This window comes from Chlorocebus sabaeus, chromosome 15 (assembly GCF_047675955.1).
Source record: "Chlorocebus sabaeus isolate Y175 chromosome 15, mChlSab1.0.hap1, whole genome shotgun sequence".
In the NCBI taxonomy this organism is placed as follows: Eukaryota; Metazoa; Chordata; class Mammalia; order Primates; family Cercopithecidae; genus Chlorocebus; species Chlorocebus sabaeus.
Genome location: NC_132918.1, coordinates 11,737,128 through 11,755,393, shown reverse-complemented (window position 1 = coordinate 11,755,393; position 18,266 = coordinate 11,737,128).

The window sequence follows — 18,266 nt, the reverse complement described above, 5'->3', positions numbered from 1 at the left end:
TGCCCTGAGAGATGTTTTTTGCAGTTTCTTTCAGAGAAGAGAATTGAAAATTTCAACAAGGCAAAGGTGATGGAAGTGTCTTCATGGGGCCCTTGGGTAACATAAAATGTCAAAGAATAGAATGACCTGGGTTCTAAGATCTGGCCTTAAAACTAGCCATTTATTTGATTGAGTAAGTTACTTCACTTTTTGGTGGTCCTAGTCTCTTGATATTCACCACACAGGGTTTGGAAACAATGAATTTCTTTGTTCCCAGTATGGCTAAATTATATGAATTTTTTCTGTCCTGTATTCAGAATCAAATACTAGTTTTTCTTTCATTCATACCTCAATAATGTGTATAAGCACCCAGTGCCAGATGCATTCTAAGTGTTCAGCAAGTATTTGTTGAGTGAATGGATGTACTTAGTTGTCTGCTTGGATCAATAGCTCCTTTAACCCTCCATTATTAAACCTTGATATTTTCCGCACCTAGACTTAAGCAAAGTTTTTAAACATGGACGTTTTTGATGCAGGTGAAATATTTTGCCACAGAGTGGTAGAGGATCACTGGGTACAACCCTCTGCTCTTGAGTTCCTAAAAGGGCCTACTTCCAGAGATGGCCAAGAAAGTTTGGGATGCTGGCACTCAGTTGACTTTCCTAAAGAAAAGCCCTCAGGATGTGCTCAAAGAGCTGGATCAGGCACACTGAGGTGATGACAGGAGGTCAAGAAAATGGCCAGAATGTAACCAAGATTTAACTTCCCAGAACACTCATATATGATTTTTCTGAAAAGTACTTTCTGCACCTTAGCGATATTAACTACTTTGAATACTCAAGTCCAGAATAATTACATTTTCCTTCTCTCACATTCTGACACTTATATACATTATTTACGAGACATTTAATACTACTCTTTGGAGAATAGTTTATTTGTAGCGTGATGATGTCTTTTTAATCCAATGAAACTGTTAGCATCAATAAGGACAGAGATACTACTTTATTTCTGGCACACAGTTCTCTGTATCTTGCAAACTCCAGCACAGTGTAATCTCCTCAGCATCAGACATATGGGAAAATACTATCTAAACAGGAAAGCGATGTACAAACATTAGTAGTTGTTATTATGATTAGAATTGATGTTTCAGGTAATTTAATAATTACTCTTACTTCTGGTACATACCCTCCTCCAGGAATGTAAAAGCTTGTCAGTGTTTTCTGGGCTTAGCATAGATGTCCTGAGATCTTAGCATTTCTAGGATTTCAGACCGTACAAGAATATACAAAAGAATATTTATCATGCTCTCCATTCAGAAGAGATAATATTAAAAATTAATAACCATTTTGGTCTGCTGGGATGCAACATAATTCAGGGGAGGAGGTCCGTCGCTATCTTTTTCAAGGGCAATTCACAACACTTTGCATGATAAATTCCTTAAGCTTGATGTTCTTCTCACTGTTATACAATGTGAGTGTTGACAAGGTCTTCTTTTAAAAATAACAATATTTTATTTTAAATTAGTTCATCTGTTTGGAGAAAAAGGGAGCAGTGTGTACCTATATAGGTGTTCACATCCTTTAGTCCCATAAATTTCACAACTAAAACTATATCTTCTTTTTTTTGTGTGTTTGTTTGTTTGAGATGGAGTCTCACTCTGTTACCCAGGCTGAAGTGCAGTGGCATGATTTCGGCTCACTGCAGCCTCCGCCTTCTGGGCTCCAGTGATTCCCCTGCCTCAGTCTCCTAAGCAGCTGGGATTACAGGTGCCCACCATTGCACCCAGCTAATGTTTGTATTTTTAGTAGAGATAGGGTTTCACCATGTTGGCCAAGTTGGTCTGGAACTCCTGACCTCAGATGAACCACCTGCCTCGGCCTCTCAAAGTTCTGGGATTACAGGAATGAGCCACCACGCCCAGCCTAAAACAATATCTTAAAAAAAAATAGTTCACGTAAGAAACAAAAATCTTAAAGAAGGAATCACTTTACCTGTGACTTATTTATGATAAAAGGAACTTGGAAACAATTTGGATGCCCAGTATTAGAAAAATCTTAAATAAATTATACTAGCAAGAAAACACATTAGAAAGATGTTAACATTAGCACTTCAGAGCTTAGCCAAATATACAGAAAAATGGTTTTTTGGAAAAGCATAATGCTATATTTGTACACAAGTATGTGAAATGTTCATATGTATATGAATGCTAACATTCCCCAAATGCAAAGACTTATTTTACTGGGGTTTACATTGTATAAAAAACATGACTCTAGAACAAAAGCTAGATTTAAATTCCAGTTCTTCCATAAGCTGTGTGACACTTGCAAATAGATATCCTCTCCGGATATCTATTTCCTTATTAGCTAAGAGTGTGTGTGTGTGTGTGTGTGTGTGTGTGTTAAACAAGCAAAGACACTTAAAGAGTCTAGGATATAGTAGGAGCTCAATGCTATTATTTCCCTGTCCCTTTGCCAAATACCTGAGACTTCCTCAGTTTAAAAAGTTTTGTTCAAATTGACTGATTTTTATAGAAATTTCAATGTCATCGTTTTTGACCCATGTAAGTATTTGTAACAATGACACTCTGTTGATCAATGTGATAATTATCCTATAATTGGTCAATAATCTTTACATTTGAATAGATTTCAGAACAGTATTAAATATCTTGGGTTGGAGGTTAATTTCTATAAACAAAAATGTATATCTAACAGTGTTGCATTTTAACTGATCTTGACTATAAACAAGATCAATTTGTATTCATTTCCCACATATCATTGACATTAAATTTCGGGACACTTACATCTGGCTTATGTTTGATCAGCCTTCTGGGAGTATCTCTCCATAGATTTGGCGATGAAATATCTCCCAAATATCATGCAATTTCAGAATGCCTAGAAACTCACTATATAGTATATATGCATGTTTAAAAAGAAGCTGGTCTCTTACATGAAAAAAGAAGGGTAATAGTAGACAAAATGACTGTTGCCACTTGGTAGCAGGGACCAGAGAGATCAGGAAAAGGAATAAACAAGAGGATTAAAATTATTTTTCAAGTAAGGCTATACCTCTGTACACATGCTTAATTACAAAAGGAAATTAGGAGCAAGTGCATGTATACTACTGCATCTATTAACATACAATTTAATCGGTTTGGAGTAAATTAATGACTGTTTGCAATATTTCTGGTAATTTGTTATAAGTTTTGGGATTTTTTAAATTGGTTTCTTGCAAATGCTGGATAAAACATTTGAATTCACACATTGTTTTAGGAATTGATTTGGGGATAAAAAAATATAATGAAATGTTTTACCTCAGATGGATCTTATTTATATTTGCTCTGTACCCGTTTTAAAAACCTGAATGCAAATAATAAGGACACTGCTAGGATGTTTAGAGGAGCTGTAACTGTAAGTTACTCTTATTTCTTTTTATTAGGTGAACTCTTTCAAAATTCCATTCTCTCGAGGTGGTAGAGAACAAGGACAAATCCTACAGGGGCTTCCCTTTTTTATCCAAAAAAAATTATATATGAATTTGAAAGACAAGGAGGTAAAAATCTGGCAACTCAACAAAGAAATGATTATAAAAATCTAAGAATCGGGACATTTGCATTTTGGCCACTAAGGAGAAGTTTCATGAGTTCTCAGCTAGTCTGTGATAGTGACAGGACTTCATTTGATCAACTCTCAAAAGGAGATGGTGCCAGTCACTATCACCTGATGTGAAAATTACCTGATTCTGGAATGATTCTGGAAAAACATGATAATTATTCTTCCAAGACAGTCAAAAAGAGTAAAGCAAAGGTATTCATTATCATCCTATTTTTCAATTTATAAATATTACGTTCTTGATCTGACAATATATACTTGGAAGTATTTAAAACAAAAAGAGGTCTGGGCATATGAAACCACTTGAGGCACATAGGACCCCTTTATATCAGGGAAATTATCATGGTATTAGATTCTTCTTTTTTTCCTTGTTAGCTGGGTATCCATTTCCTGCTGGATTTCTTTACTCCAACTAAGATTTTCAGCTTTCAGGAGTACAGTCACCCCAAATTTGCTCACTCTCTTTTTGGGATCTTCTTTTGCCATTGTTTTCTTTTATAATTGATTATGTAGTAATGGGACTTAAAAAATAACTCTTGAATAGGTTATAATTCAAGCATCCCAGAATTTGTGCCCAGATTACCAATCATATGACTGCTAGCAAAGCAATGTATTTTTTCTTAAACTTTGTTTTCCATTTCTGTGATTATCCTACATTTTATGAATTTTTTTCATAGGTACCTAATCTTCTCATGCTAATTATTTTCTCACCTTCAAACAAGAAAGACTTTAGTAAAAAAGTCTGTCCCAACACCACCTCCTTTCTGTTTCTTCGCATTGAAGTTTGCACTTCAATGAGTCTGGGAGTTTATTGCATTATGCATTGCAGCTTTTGACATACAAATTGGATCTCCCATTAGCCAGTGAGCTCCTTGAAAGCAAGAACTGTATGTGATTATTCTTTGTAGCTTAGGTATGTTCACAGCACATAGTGGGTACTCAACACATACTAACTTATTTAGAATAAGGTGAAATGAGTAATAAAAATCATCTTTTTTATTCATAATGCATTGCAACAAGTGTAGATGCATTGTCCAGAGGTAAACTTTATACTACAAAAGGATAGATTTTGTTTTGGGGAATTTTGGACAGTGGTAAGTATGAAGACAACTTGAGTCTTATTTTTGTCTTTAATCACAGAAGTCATTTTGGCATATCGAAAGTCAGATCACAAAAATGCCTTCCCTCTCTTCCTACCTCTGAAGACTTCTATGTATTTTTGAGTTTTTTGCTTCGAATCTCACTTTCCAATAGTTTCATTCTTGGTTATTTGCTGGAAACTTAAAGGGGTCAATAATGCATGGGAGTGTGTAGCGGGTGGGGGGTGGTCTTTTTTGTTTCTTTTATTTCTATTTGTTCTTTTTTTTCCCTTTTCCTTCTTCTTCTTCTTCTTTTTTTTTTTTTTGAACAAAGAGCTCTTCCCAGTGCTCTTTGGTTTCCTTACCGCCACCTTTTCCTTTTTAAGGTAGCAGGAAAGATAATAGTAACATCATTTCACTTTTTAAAAATGAAAGTTCAGAGTCTGAGTTGCTTGAACTCACTAAGAATGAAAAACCAGAATTTTTTTTTTTTTTTTTTTTTTTTTGAAACGGAGTCTCCCTCTGTTGCCCAGGCTGGAGTGCAGTGGCAGGATCTTGGCTCACTGCAAGCTCCGCCTCCCGGGTTTATGCCGTTCTCCTGCCTCAGCCTCGCGAGTAGCTGGGAATACAGGCGCCCGCCACCACGCCCAGCTAATATTTTTGTATTTTTTAGTGGAGACGGGGTTTCACCGTGTTAGCCAGGATGGTCTCGGTTTCCTGACCTCGTGATCTGCCCGCCTCGGCCTCCCAAAGTGCTGGGATTACAGGCGTGAGCCACCGCGTCCCGGCCGAAAAACTAAAATTCTTATCACTACTCTTCATTTCCCAAATTTATTACCCTCTTATAGTATAAAACTTTACACAGCATGTCATTGTCTTAGGATATTTTCGCAGTTACTTAAAGGTCAAGTACACAGAATTAGACATGATGGAATGGCCTGTTTGAGTAACTCTGTATTACGCTGGCCTTACTGCACTTAAAACCTAAGCAATGTTCATGTCCATCAACAGACTAAGGTCTTTTTGTCTAAGTTTAAATGGTGTATTAATTTAATTTATTTATCAACACAGCTAGTCTCTTTCGGTATTTTTAAAACATCAACACAATGATTAAAATAATAATAATCTGTAGAAAGTTAAGATTAAAGATATGTCTATGTTAAAATTGGCCATACTTCACAGAAGCATTTTGGTATGTTTAGCACTAGATAAATTTATGTGACAAGAGTAAAATTAGACAATCTATGACGTGTGTCATCAGAAACATATGTCATCAATGAATAGGCTGAATCTTCAAGTCCCATTGCTAGAAGACTGTTAATAACTCCTATACTTTCTTTATTCTTATAATTTAGGTAAGCATCACCATGTTCAATGATTAGACTTAACTCAGTCTTGAAAACAGAGATCACTGAAAAATTCACACAAATGATACAACTAAATGTACTTCCTTTTTATATGGAAAAACCTCATAATATCTAACAGAGATAGATCTGCTAGAAAATATTAACAACAGCAAAGATAGCAGTTATACCACATATGGGGGTCTTTCTTTTCTTTACTGAAATCAAGATCTTCTAAAAAGTGAACATAGCATTTCTTTCTCTATTTCAGTTAGAAATTGGAGGTTGATTTTTCAGATGTGGATGCTGAACCTTGCCAACCTCAATCCACCAAAGCTATTTGAAACATTTTCAATCTGGCCGATCCATTTGTAACCAAACTTCTTAGGACTTGACACCCATACCCCTACTTCTTGGATCAAGGCTTGAGCCTGATTATTCTTTTTTGCTTTCTGGTGTCTGGTGACAGCTTTACTCATACTTTGATTTCAGCCTCGCCTAGCAGGCTTTATTTTGTAGTGTAATTCTTTTTTTTTTTTTTTTCCTTTTTTTTTTTTTTTAGATGGAGTCTCACTCTGTCACCCAGGCTGGAGTGCAGTGGCACAATCTCAGCTCACTACGACCTGCATTTCCTGGGTTCAAGCAATTCTCCTGCCTCAGCCTCCTGAGTAGCTGGGACTACAGGGGCGCACCACCAAGCCCAGCTAATTTTTGTGTTTTTAATAGAGTCGGAGTTTCACCATGTTGGCCAGGATGGTCTCAATCTCTTGACTTCATGATTCACCCACCTCAGCCTCCCAAAGTGCTGGGATTACAGGCATGAGCCACCGTGCCTGGAGTGCAATTCTTTGCTTACTTCCAATTCCTCTTTCTTTTCTGGGTATTTGGCCTTGGTCTTGTTTGGGCAGTCCTATTGCATTCTGTCTCCACAGTATTTAGAACTCTTTTGATTGGAAGAATAAATGCCCAATGTAGACTAACGTGGAGTAGAGCACAGTGCATCCAGGCCTGAGGAGTAATTGGTATAGAGCACACACAATGCCACCAACATTCTTTCTCTTGTCTCTGCTTCTCTTTCACTCTATTTCTTTCTTCTGTCATATTGCAGACTTGACTTCTCTGTTTTATAGCTGTGACAGGAAGTGGTTTTTGAATTCATTTCCCCCAAATTCATCACTTCCTTTTAAGAAAGCTGCCAAAGCAAGCAGGAACTTTAGCATCCATTCCAAATTCAGAGAAATGTGATTTGCTTAGCCTGAGCCAGATGCCCATCCTAAGGCCAATGACTGTAACGAGCAGTTGGAGTCACTTTATACTCTTAGGAAAGCCCTATACTAACCATATAGATATAGATGGATTTGAGGGGTTGAAGAGTAACTGTAGTTTCCAGACAAAAGATGAGGCACTCCCAGGGTAGATTCTGTGCCCTGTAGAACAGACCTCCGTGACACTTTTTCTTCTCACTGCTTGCTACATCATTTCCTCAAGAATCATATGACTTTACAGTCTGTGCCGAAAGTGGCCGAAAACCAGTGGTTTTATGCCATTTTCCCTTAAATCCCTGCTGGTAAGCTTTCAAGCATCTATCTTGCCTGTTGAAAGTGAAATGTTATTTTTTATGTCTTCAGCTCTCATAATTAGCTCAAGAACGTAGCTTTCTCAGCTAGCATTTTTTACTCTTTTTAGACAAAACAACAATACCAAGTTTTCTGGATGCCTCTCTCTCTCCATCTGCTTTACCATCTCCCCTTAATTGAGGAAAAATTCTAAGTAACCCTGATGGTCATTACTTGGTGTCAGTCTTGCCACTCTGTGCTCATATAAGGGTCACAGCCTGTCATAATTACATGATGTTACTCTATGCTAAATCCCCCCTCCTAATGAATGCTTCATTATCCAAAAGAGAATATATTATAATAAATCTACATTTTGCAGTTTTGGCATTTTGCTAAAGATTATGCTTTATCTGGACCTTGGGAATACAAGAGGTTCTTCCCTTTGATTTTGTATACTTAAGTAGGCCTTGACCTTTCCCTTTCTGAAAACCATGGTTTGATGCTAAAATTTTAGTCACACTCTAGTTGCCTTCCACAGAGCATTAGGTAAAGCAGAAGTAGCAACACAACCCCAAAACACTAATTTAATAATTGTTGATGGACTCTAGCTAAAACATCTTAACTTGAATTATGATTGGAGGCATGAAAACACTAAGCAACATTTCAGACACTCCTGGAAAACTGCACACTTGGCTGTAGTAATTAATAAGCATAGAATTAATTATCAGAATTTTCAAGGTATAAGGTCCTGATAAACCAAAGACAGTATTTAGGCATATGTTAACTTTCTGACATATTTTAGTATAGTGGTTCCCAATTCTGACTGACTATAAGAATTAACTAAGATTAATTATTTAAAAACACCCAAATTCTTTTTCTTTCTTTTTTTTTTTTTTTTAATTTATTTATTATTATAAAACTTCAAGTTGTAGGGTACATGTGCACAACGTGCAGGTTTGCTACATATGTATACTTGTGCCATGTTGGTGTGCTGCACCCATCAACTCGTCATTTACATCAGGTATAACTCCCAATGCAATCCCTCCCCCCTCCCCCCACCATGATAGGCCCCGGTGTGTGATGTTCCCCTTCCCGAGTCCAAGTGATCTCATTGTTCAGTTCCCGCCTATGAGTGAGAACATGCGAAAACACCCAAATTCTTAAACTTTGCCCACTACCTACTGAATGAGGATCTTTGGGAGAGGAATTTTGTATAGTATTTGATTATGATTTTGAGGAAGAGAGATTTTAATGTTCTCCCAAATGATATTGATGCTCAGCTAAACTAGACATCACTGATTTCTATTACAGCTCTACTCTTTCCTTTAAGTGGACTCCAGGAAGTCATTTTGCTCACAGATATGGCATTGGCAGGTTAGAAGTACACTTCACTGATAAGTCCAGAGAGTTACCCGCCAATGTGTCCCCACAGTCTCAGCCCCAGTTCTTCTGCCCTCCTCATTCTTCATTATTTACAACTGACACCTTTTTATAAAAACTAGGACCTACTCCAACAAGTTTGAGAAGAAAGAGAATGACTCCTTCCACATCCCAAATCTCGGCTCATTTGAGAGAGGAGAACCATACTTCCCTTGGCCGTGGAGTATCCAGGAGACGAAATAGGAAAAAACACTGAGAGGCAGAAGCTGCCTGTTTCAGCCTCTTGGACTGTTCTTATCCCGAACCTCTTGTACTCCTGCCTATAACTTCAGCCCCACCCTACTCCTTAAGACCAACCTAATCTTGGACATGATGGGCTTTACACAATTTCTGGGACATCACTCCGAGGCTGGAGATGTCGTGACCTGACTCTAATAACTAGGTTTCAGCATTTCTCTACATGTCAGAGTCTTTATCTCAGCAACCTGCCTGATACCTCAGTTTTCCCAGATCACACTTCTCAGTGTGGTATGGGACATCCTTCTCCAGAATCTTCCAAGATGCCTGTCAAAAATGCCAGTAATGAGTCTGCACCCAGACCTATCGAATCAGAATCCTTGGGGCTGGAGTCCAACAGTATGTTTATTGTGGCACTATTCACAATAGCAAAGACTTGGAATCAACCCAAATGTCCATCAGTGACAGACTGGATTAAGAAAATGTGGCACATATACACCATGGAATACTATGCAGCCATAAAAAAGGATGAGTTTGTGTCCTTTGTAGGGACATGGATGCAGCTGGAAACCATCATTCTTAGCAAACTAGCACAAGAACAGAAAACCAAACACTGCATGTTCTCACTCATAGGTGGGAACTGAACAATGAGATCACTTGGACTCGGGAAAGGGAACATCACACACTGGGGCCTATCATGGGGAGGGGGGAGGGATTGCATTGGGAGTTATACCTGATGTAAATGACGAGTTGATGGGTGCTGATGAGTTGATGGGTGCAGCACACCAACATGGCACAAGTATACATATGTAACAAACCTGCACTTTATGCACATGTACCCTAGAACTTAAAGTATAATAATGATAAAAAAAAAAAATAAGTCAACAGTCAAGTTGTTTTGGAGAGTCCTCAGCTTCTGTAATCTGGAAATTCTGGAATCCCTTAATCTCTTTGTATCCGATATTTCTGATTATTTTCATTATTATTATTATTCTGACTTTTGGAGTAGTGTAATTTAGTACAATATTTGTATGTTTCTTTTTTAGCAAAGCCATTCATAAGATATCACCCCTGAATTTGGCTGGGGGTTGTACTGGGCACATGAAATTTTTGGTTGCAGAACATTCTAGAACTGCATTCAAAAATATGTTTTGTATTGCATACTGGAGAAATTTAATCATGTTACCAAACATACCGATTCAGAAGCATTACAAAATACAACTCACTCCAATTAATTTTTTATCATTATTATTGTAATTATTTTATTATTTGTTATCCCCATTAAGAGCAATTAATATGACATACTACTATCAATAATTTAAATGACTATAATAATAATAGCAACATCTGAAATTTTCAAGGCATCTTTTTTTAAAAGAGTCTAAATAGAATGAAAAAAAAATGAGTTATGTTTTAAAAAATATTTCCCAAGTGTTTTTCTAGTAAGCCACCAACATTTACTTATTTATGAGAAACGTAATCACATACATGCTACTTGTGTGATGACAAAATTATTCTCTCAAACCCGAACACTAATTAGAAAGTTAGGGCAAGGGCTTTATTTTATATCAGATCCAATAATTGTGAAATACTTTGGCAAGCATTACTAAGAAAAAGTGAAATTGTGTTATTGCAAAATAATCAGATCTGACTTCAGTAAACTCTACTTATAGTGATATTTAAGTTGGATGATGAAGCTAAAATTTCTGCAAACTATTATTTGTACCCAGACTGAAATGAATTAGAATTAGTAAATCACAATGGGCATTCAACTATAAGGTACAAACTAGAGGTGATTTATTTAGTGGTTTTAAATCTAGGAAGGAATTTTATACTTTGTATGTAAAGGCTGTTTCTGTTTTTACAAATGCTAATTACAAAAAATTATAACATAACTCATCTGAATTGTCACTGAACTGCCTAGGGAAACTCACATACATTTTCTTACCTAAATAGGTCTGCTAATACAGCATGCAACAATAACAAGGGTAAATACTTGTTTTCCAATATAAAGGGAGATGGTGGTATTCTTCTAAATCTATTTGATGAATTTGATAACATTTCAAATACATCACTAACTAATTTTTTGTGGCTGGATTGCATTTTATTTATATACATAACATTTTTTCTAGATATAATAGTGGGACTTGCAGATTTTTTTGAGGAAGTGGAAATGATTTTCCAGCAGAATTGGAAGAATAAGATTTAATTTTGTTATCTTTTGTGTGTATCATTTTTCTATCCTTGAGATAATTTTTTTTAATACCTGTGATCTTTTGCAATAGAATTCTTTTCAGCCACGTAGGTCAGAGATCCCCACTTCCAGTGACCATATTACTCATAAATATCAATATTATAATAGTTAATTAAAGAGAGAGACTCTGAAAGGGAAGAGTTTCAGAAAACCTGATATATGTTCAAAGGCCTGCAAGTGCACTATGCAAATGCATCCAGGCTGTAAGAAGATGACCATTGCCCTTGCAGTGTCAAACCAGCATTCTCTGGTGACGACAGTGGTGGAGACTTCCCTAGTCATTCATCTATTCATTCCTCAAGTATTAATTGACATCTACCATGTGTAAGGTGCTGTGCTGGATGCAATGGTTACAAAGACAGAAAAGCAGTTTTGCCCCTAAGGAATACATACACTAGAGAAGGAAACATAAATTGATACAAAGCACCAAGTAGAACACACAATATAACATCATGATTGAGCACAGACTTCAGAGCCAGATGCTTATGTTTGAATTCTACTGTTGTTTACTATGTGACCTTAGGGAATTGGTTTATTTTTCTTTCCTCGGTTTTATCTTCTGCAAAATGGGGAAGCCTACCCTATAGGTCTATTACAGAAATTAAGTAAATGTATGTATTAGGTTGAATCATACAAAATTGCTGATTTTGTGGTTATAAAACCGTTTTAATAAACAACATACATAAAGTGCTAACCGTGAAAAATTAATAAATTGGAGTTAATTGAATCTAAACACTTTTACTCATCAATAGATGCCTTAAGAGTATGAGAGGCAAGCCACAGACTTAAGTGGTGAAGTATCACTGACAGCCTTGAAGGAGGGTCAAAAGTCTCACGTAACAGAGCTACCGGACCAGGCAGGGACGATATCCCAGGCAATGTGACTTCCTTCACCCCAAGGCAAATGGGTCAGTTTTGGAAGGAGTCTCATCATACTTGCAACAGCAGCCCCTGCATCAGAAACATCAAGTCCCTTACTTTGTGGTAATCTATCATGATGGATATATTTCCATGCCCATTATGATGATAGTCAGGTAGCAGCTGTAGCAGTGAAAGTGGTACTGGATTATTTGGCAGCTTGATTCCAGTCAGTTTCATCAGAGAACAGATGTTTACTGTGGTCGTCTACACGAGTGACCTACACAGTTGCTTAGCAGCTGTGATTTACTTCCACACTTTTCAGTCTCAAAGAGGAGTGTCTTTAACCTGCCAGTCTTAGCTTCCTAAGTGGCAATTTAAAGAGCTAGGCTATTGACAACATGACAAGAGTTACTAAAAATAAAACAAAGCTCATCAAGGGGAATATTGCCTAGAGTTCAAAGAGCGACTCTGAATTCCACTCAATGAGTAGAGGGACCACTTCCATTTTCTATTCTTCATAGCCGGTGCTGAGGTTAAACAGCCACAGTCAGCCAGTGCATACCATGAAGTTTTAACTGAGCTAAACTGTCAGTGAACTACGCCCAAGTTTGTAGAAAATCTTCTTCCTTCGAAGAGATAGCTGCCACATTTTCATGTAAAGCCAATTTATAACACTGGTACCATTTCCACTTGACCAAGAAGTTTTACTCTGCTCTTCCTATGTCATTATTGAGTTTGCGTTCAGCCGCCCAGAATAAGAATGTCAAGCTGGAGTAACAAGGCCTCCGTTTTTTAGATGTCCAGATGTCAGATGTCCAGAAAACCCCAGAAACAAACTAGTTACAAAACCTATTAGGACTACCTAGTAGCCCTGTCAGGGAAGCAGCCCCAAGGGGAACCTCCAGATGGAGGGTGCCTCCTTTTGCCTGAGGCCCGAGTTGGTGAAATTATCAGTTACAAAGACGTTCAGCACAATAGGGTCATTAGGGCTTTGGGTCTCAAGAGTGGAACGCATACCATAGCTCGCACAGCATCCCACATGGCTTCTTGCACTGGAGCTATTCTCAAAAGATGTTGATATGCAGGTTAGCTGATGTAAAAGACCAGATAGAAGGCCCAGATGAGGCCTATGCTATCTCTCTCTTCAATACCTGACAAGCATAATAAGGTACTCAACTTCGTTTTGGATGGTGGAGGTTTAAAGGGAGAGCAGTTTTTCTTGACTCCCGGAGAGATTCAGCATTGTAAATCCACCCACGTGGTCTCAAGAAGCTTTATTTTGTAAGCGTGTCCCTGAGGACTGTTTGTTTATATCAGGAAGCGGGCCACCACCCCTCAGGTCCCCCCGCTATTGGTGGAGATTTGGTAACACCACAGTCTAGGCTGTGGTAACCAAGACTTCTGATTCACCAATCAACGGGGCACTATTGAAATGAAAACTTTGGGTAGGGCTACTCGTACTAAATCCAGACTGACTCCCTGGTAGAAAAAGACAGTGAGTAACTTACTGGTAGCAAAAAACAGTGCATCTTGGGGAACACCTTGTCATAAATGGGGAGTAATTTATATGTCACACTGCTACTTCTCTACCTGTGGGTCTTCCTGAATTAAAGAGTCACCTCTGGAATATATGGAGCAGCGAAACATGTAACACATTGATTCCTGTGCATTCAGATGTAGGAGCAAAAGCAATAGTGTATTAAAGTTTTAAAAGGTCACACCCACAAGGCCAGCTTAGCTTCCCTTCCCCACTGTAAAGCCACCCCACACTCCATTAGTAGAATCCAGGTGGATTTTATTTCCAAGCGTCTGGTAGGACAATAACTTGCTTGCCTGTCTCAAATTGAGTTAATGCAGTTTGAGCCCCTTGCTTCCCCAAACTTTGGGTCAGTTTCTTATTATCTAGTAGGTTATCTTCATCTACACTGTTAACCCAATCTAGAACACTAAGTGCCTAAATAATTGTTAATGCCTAATCTGTGGTTTCCAATGTGTTATGATTTGAATCCCAAATTCATATGCTGAAGCCCTAACCTCCAGGACCTCTGAATGTGATGTTATTTGAAGACAGGGTATTTATGGAGATAATCAAGTTAAAATCAGCTTATCAGGGGAGGATCTAATTTAGTGGGACTGGTGTTCTTATAAAAGGGGAAATGTAGACACAGAGGCAAACGCACATACAGGGACAATGATATAAAGAGACAGGGAGAAGGCAGTCGACTCTAAACCAAAGAGAGAGGCATGGAATGAATCCTTCCCTCACAGAACTTAGAAGGAACAACCCTGCCAAAACGTTGATTCTTGGACTTCTTCTAGTCCCCACAACCATGAAATAATACATTGTTGTTGTTGAAGCCACACAGTTTGTGGTACCTTATTACAGCAGTCTTTGCAAAATAATACACTATGGGAGCTTGACTTTCTCCAAGAAAATCTCCCCCAAAGGCCAAAGCTCCCTAGATCCACTGCAAAACAAACAAACAAACAAACAAAAAAACCTGAGACATTTTACTATTATCCCTAAATAAATCCAAGATTGAAATAATAGACTGCAGGTGGGAAATAAGCATTAAGAAATATTTTTCTTTAACAACCTTTTCACACCTTGGCCCTCTCATAGCCCAAGGGAACGAGCCAAACGTCTAACAATCAGTGAAAAGTCCCTCCTCCCAAGGAAGATGCAGCCACAGCCAGAGCAGCCATTGCTGAACCTATTTTTCAGGATTCGAGTACCTGTCCTGCTCCCACCTTCCCGTTTCTGATTAATGGTCAGTGAGGTCACTTATTGCCTAGTTAGCACTACATTATTTTGTTCCATGTTTTCTATTGTTTTCATGGACTTCCCTCAAATCCCATTAATTAATTCCCAAGGCCTTCATCTTTCCCATTCCAGAAAGCCATGTCTGTAAGGATCCCATCCTCACCCTTTACATACTTCAGACTCCTACTTGTCTCTGATTGTTTGGTAGACTTATCATCACTTTCTGAACAGATCTCTTTTTCCTCTTCAGTTTTTTAAGCATCTAGCATCCACTTGGATTTGCTTTGACTGGTACTTACAAGCGTGCGTTTTGTTTTAGTCATGACTTTGATGAACTGTTTGATGTGTAAGTACAGTCTTCCTGTACATAATTGTGCCCTCGACTATGGTTTGTAACTCCTTACTGCATCATAGCCTTACTTGGTCTCTTGATTATACAGTTATGGCAATTATATCCTTTTGTAATTAAAATCTTTGGTTGACTATACTAGTCTCATTTTAATGATTCTTTCTAAAACAAAGGGATAATAAATAATCACTCTAATACTAATACTGTTAATCACTTCTATATATTATTCTTAAGTTTTCTTCAAGATCAGATACTATGACATGGGTTATAGATAATTTCCATCATCTTTCTTCTCCTTGCCCCATGAAGATCTATGATAAGCAGTATTTTATAATGTGTGTGTGTATTTGTGTGTATATTTATATACATATGTTTTAATTGCATAGCTATTTTTGGTCTAACATGTTGTAGCCAGTAGCAGATTTTATCTATCAGGGGGATGATGTTGGATAGATGATTATGTTTATTAAAAGATACTAATAGTCACAGTCATGAGCTATTTCTTAAAGAGTTTCATGCTTTATATTAATTACAATTTTTATTTTGAAATAATTGCAGATTCACATACAATTGTGTACCCTTTGCTCGATTTCACCCAATGGTAACATTTCTCTAAGATATAATACAATATTATACCTAGGATCTTGGTGTTGATACAGTCAAGGTACAGAACAGTTTTATCACCACGAAAATCCCTCAAGCTGCTCTTTATGTTTACATCCATCTCTTTTCTGCCATGCTCATGCCCTGGCAACCACTAATCTCTTCTTTTCTATTCTTTTGTCCCCTCAAGAATATTATGTAAAAGGAATCATACAGTATGTAGCCCTTTAGATTTGGCTTTTTTTTTTTTTTTTTAACTCAGAGTGATTCTGGAAATTCACCCAAATTGTTACATGTATCAATAGTTTGTTCCTTTTTATTGCTGAGTAATAATCCATGGTTGGATATGGTGGTTTGCTTAACCATTCAGTCTTTGAAGGATATCTGAGTTATTTCCAGTTTTATGGCTACTGTGAATAAAGTTACTGTGAAGATTCATGTACAGATTTATATTAAAATACACCTGGGGCTTTGTCTTTATTCAGGTATGGTAAGCCCAACACATCAGGAGACATTGACATTAGAAAGTTTATTATTCGAAGCTTCCAAGAGGAGGGGAGAGTGTCATTCCTTGCAGGACCATAGTATATAACAACAAGGTCAGCTGCAGGCAGAGAGAGAGCAAGGGAAACTTCAGGAAAGCTTTTATTATAGTTTTCTTGGAAGAAATGGGCGATTTGCTCTAAAGCAAATGGGCTAAGCAAGTTTAGAGTTGGCCAATCTGAATAATTTCAGTATGCTTCAGGGTGTTGAAGCTGGCTGATGGTTGGCCTTGGGGTGATTAGGGCAGGGAAATAGTGTCTTACAAGAGTAAGAACCTTTGAAAGAACAGGCAGGTCAGGGGTGTGAATTTTGGATTGGTTTGTTTACATATTGACACGGTTTGGCTCTGTGTTCCCACCCAAATCTCATCTCAAATTGTAATGCCCACAAGTTGAGGGTGGGTCTGGGTGGGAGGTGATTGGATCATGGGGGCGATTTCTTCCATGCTATTCTTGTGATAGTGAGTGAATTCTCACGAGATCTGATGGTTTTAAAGTGTGGTACTTGCGTTGTTCACTCTCCCTCTCCTTCCACTGTGTAAGAAGCGCCTTGCTTCCTTTTCACCTTCCACCATGATGGTAAATTTCCTGAGGCCTCCCCAGCCATGCAGAACTGTGAGTCAAACCTCTTTCCTTTGTAAATTACCCAGTCTTAGGTATTCTTTATAGCAGCGTGAAAATGGGCAGATACAGTGTGAAAATGGACTAAGACACATATGAAAGGCTCACTCTAATGAGAGTCAAAAATCCCTCTGCTAACTCTAGGAAATCCAACTGCTAAACCTGTGGGAGGGACAGTCCCTTCCTATCAACAAGGCCTTAGATCAAAACATCAGATACAGAAACATGAAAACATGGATAATACAAGTATTTTGTGTGAACTTAAGTTTTCATTTCTCTGGGATAGATGCCCAGGAGTGCAATTTCTGGATCATATGGTAATTGCATGTTTAGTTTTATAGGAAAATGCCAAACAATTTCCCAGAGTGGTTGAACAATTTTCCATTAGCACCAGGAATATCTAGATGATTCCTTTCTCTAATCCTGTAGATTTATAAAGCATATGGGAGGGAATAAAGGCGTCATTTGGGTTATTAACACTTCTGGCATTTAGGTAAACCATGACAATGATTTTATATTTTGTGAGTAAAATCTGTAGTACACTGAACTGGGAACTGTGAAAGATCCAAAGGTGAACAGGTACATAATTTTTCTCAAGAAGCCTTCAGTCCCTCGGTGGAAGCAGGCCTGTAAATGTTGAACAAAAAAGAATAAAAATGGGTGGTACGTGTACATTCAACCAATCTGCAGTGTAGGCACAGCGAAAATGCTAAGTATTTGAAATAATGGATATGTTAATTAGCTTGATTCAATCATTCTACATTGTATACATATATCACAGTATCACTTTTTACCTCATAAGTAGATACAATTATAATTTATTAAACTCAATACAATTTAAAAAATAAGTAATGTTTAAGAATTCTGAGGGTGTGGCTGGTAAGGCCTGATGTAGGTCGTAATCTCTGAGCAGTCTGTGAAGAATGAATATAATTTAAAAAGTAAAGAAAAAAAGTGCAAAAGGCATTTAACATTCAAAATATTTTGTGTGCTGGGGGCACCAGGGGTATTCTGATGGGATTAGAACCCTAGCAGAGTGGGGAGATGGATGGAGCAATGAAAGTGAGAAACAGAATTGAAGAAAGATCAT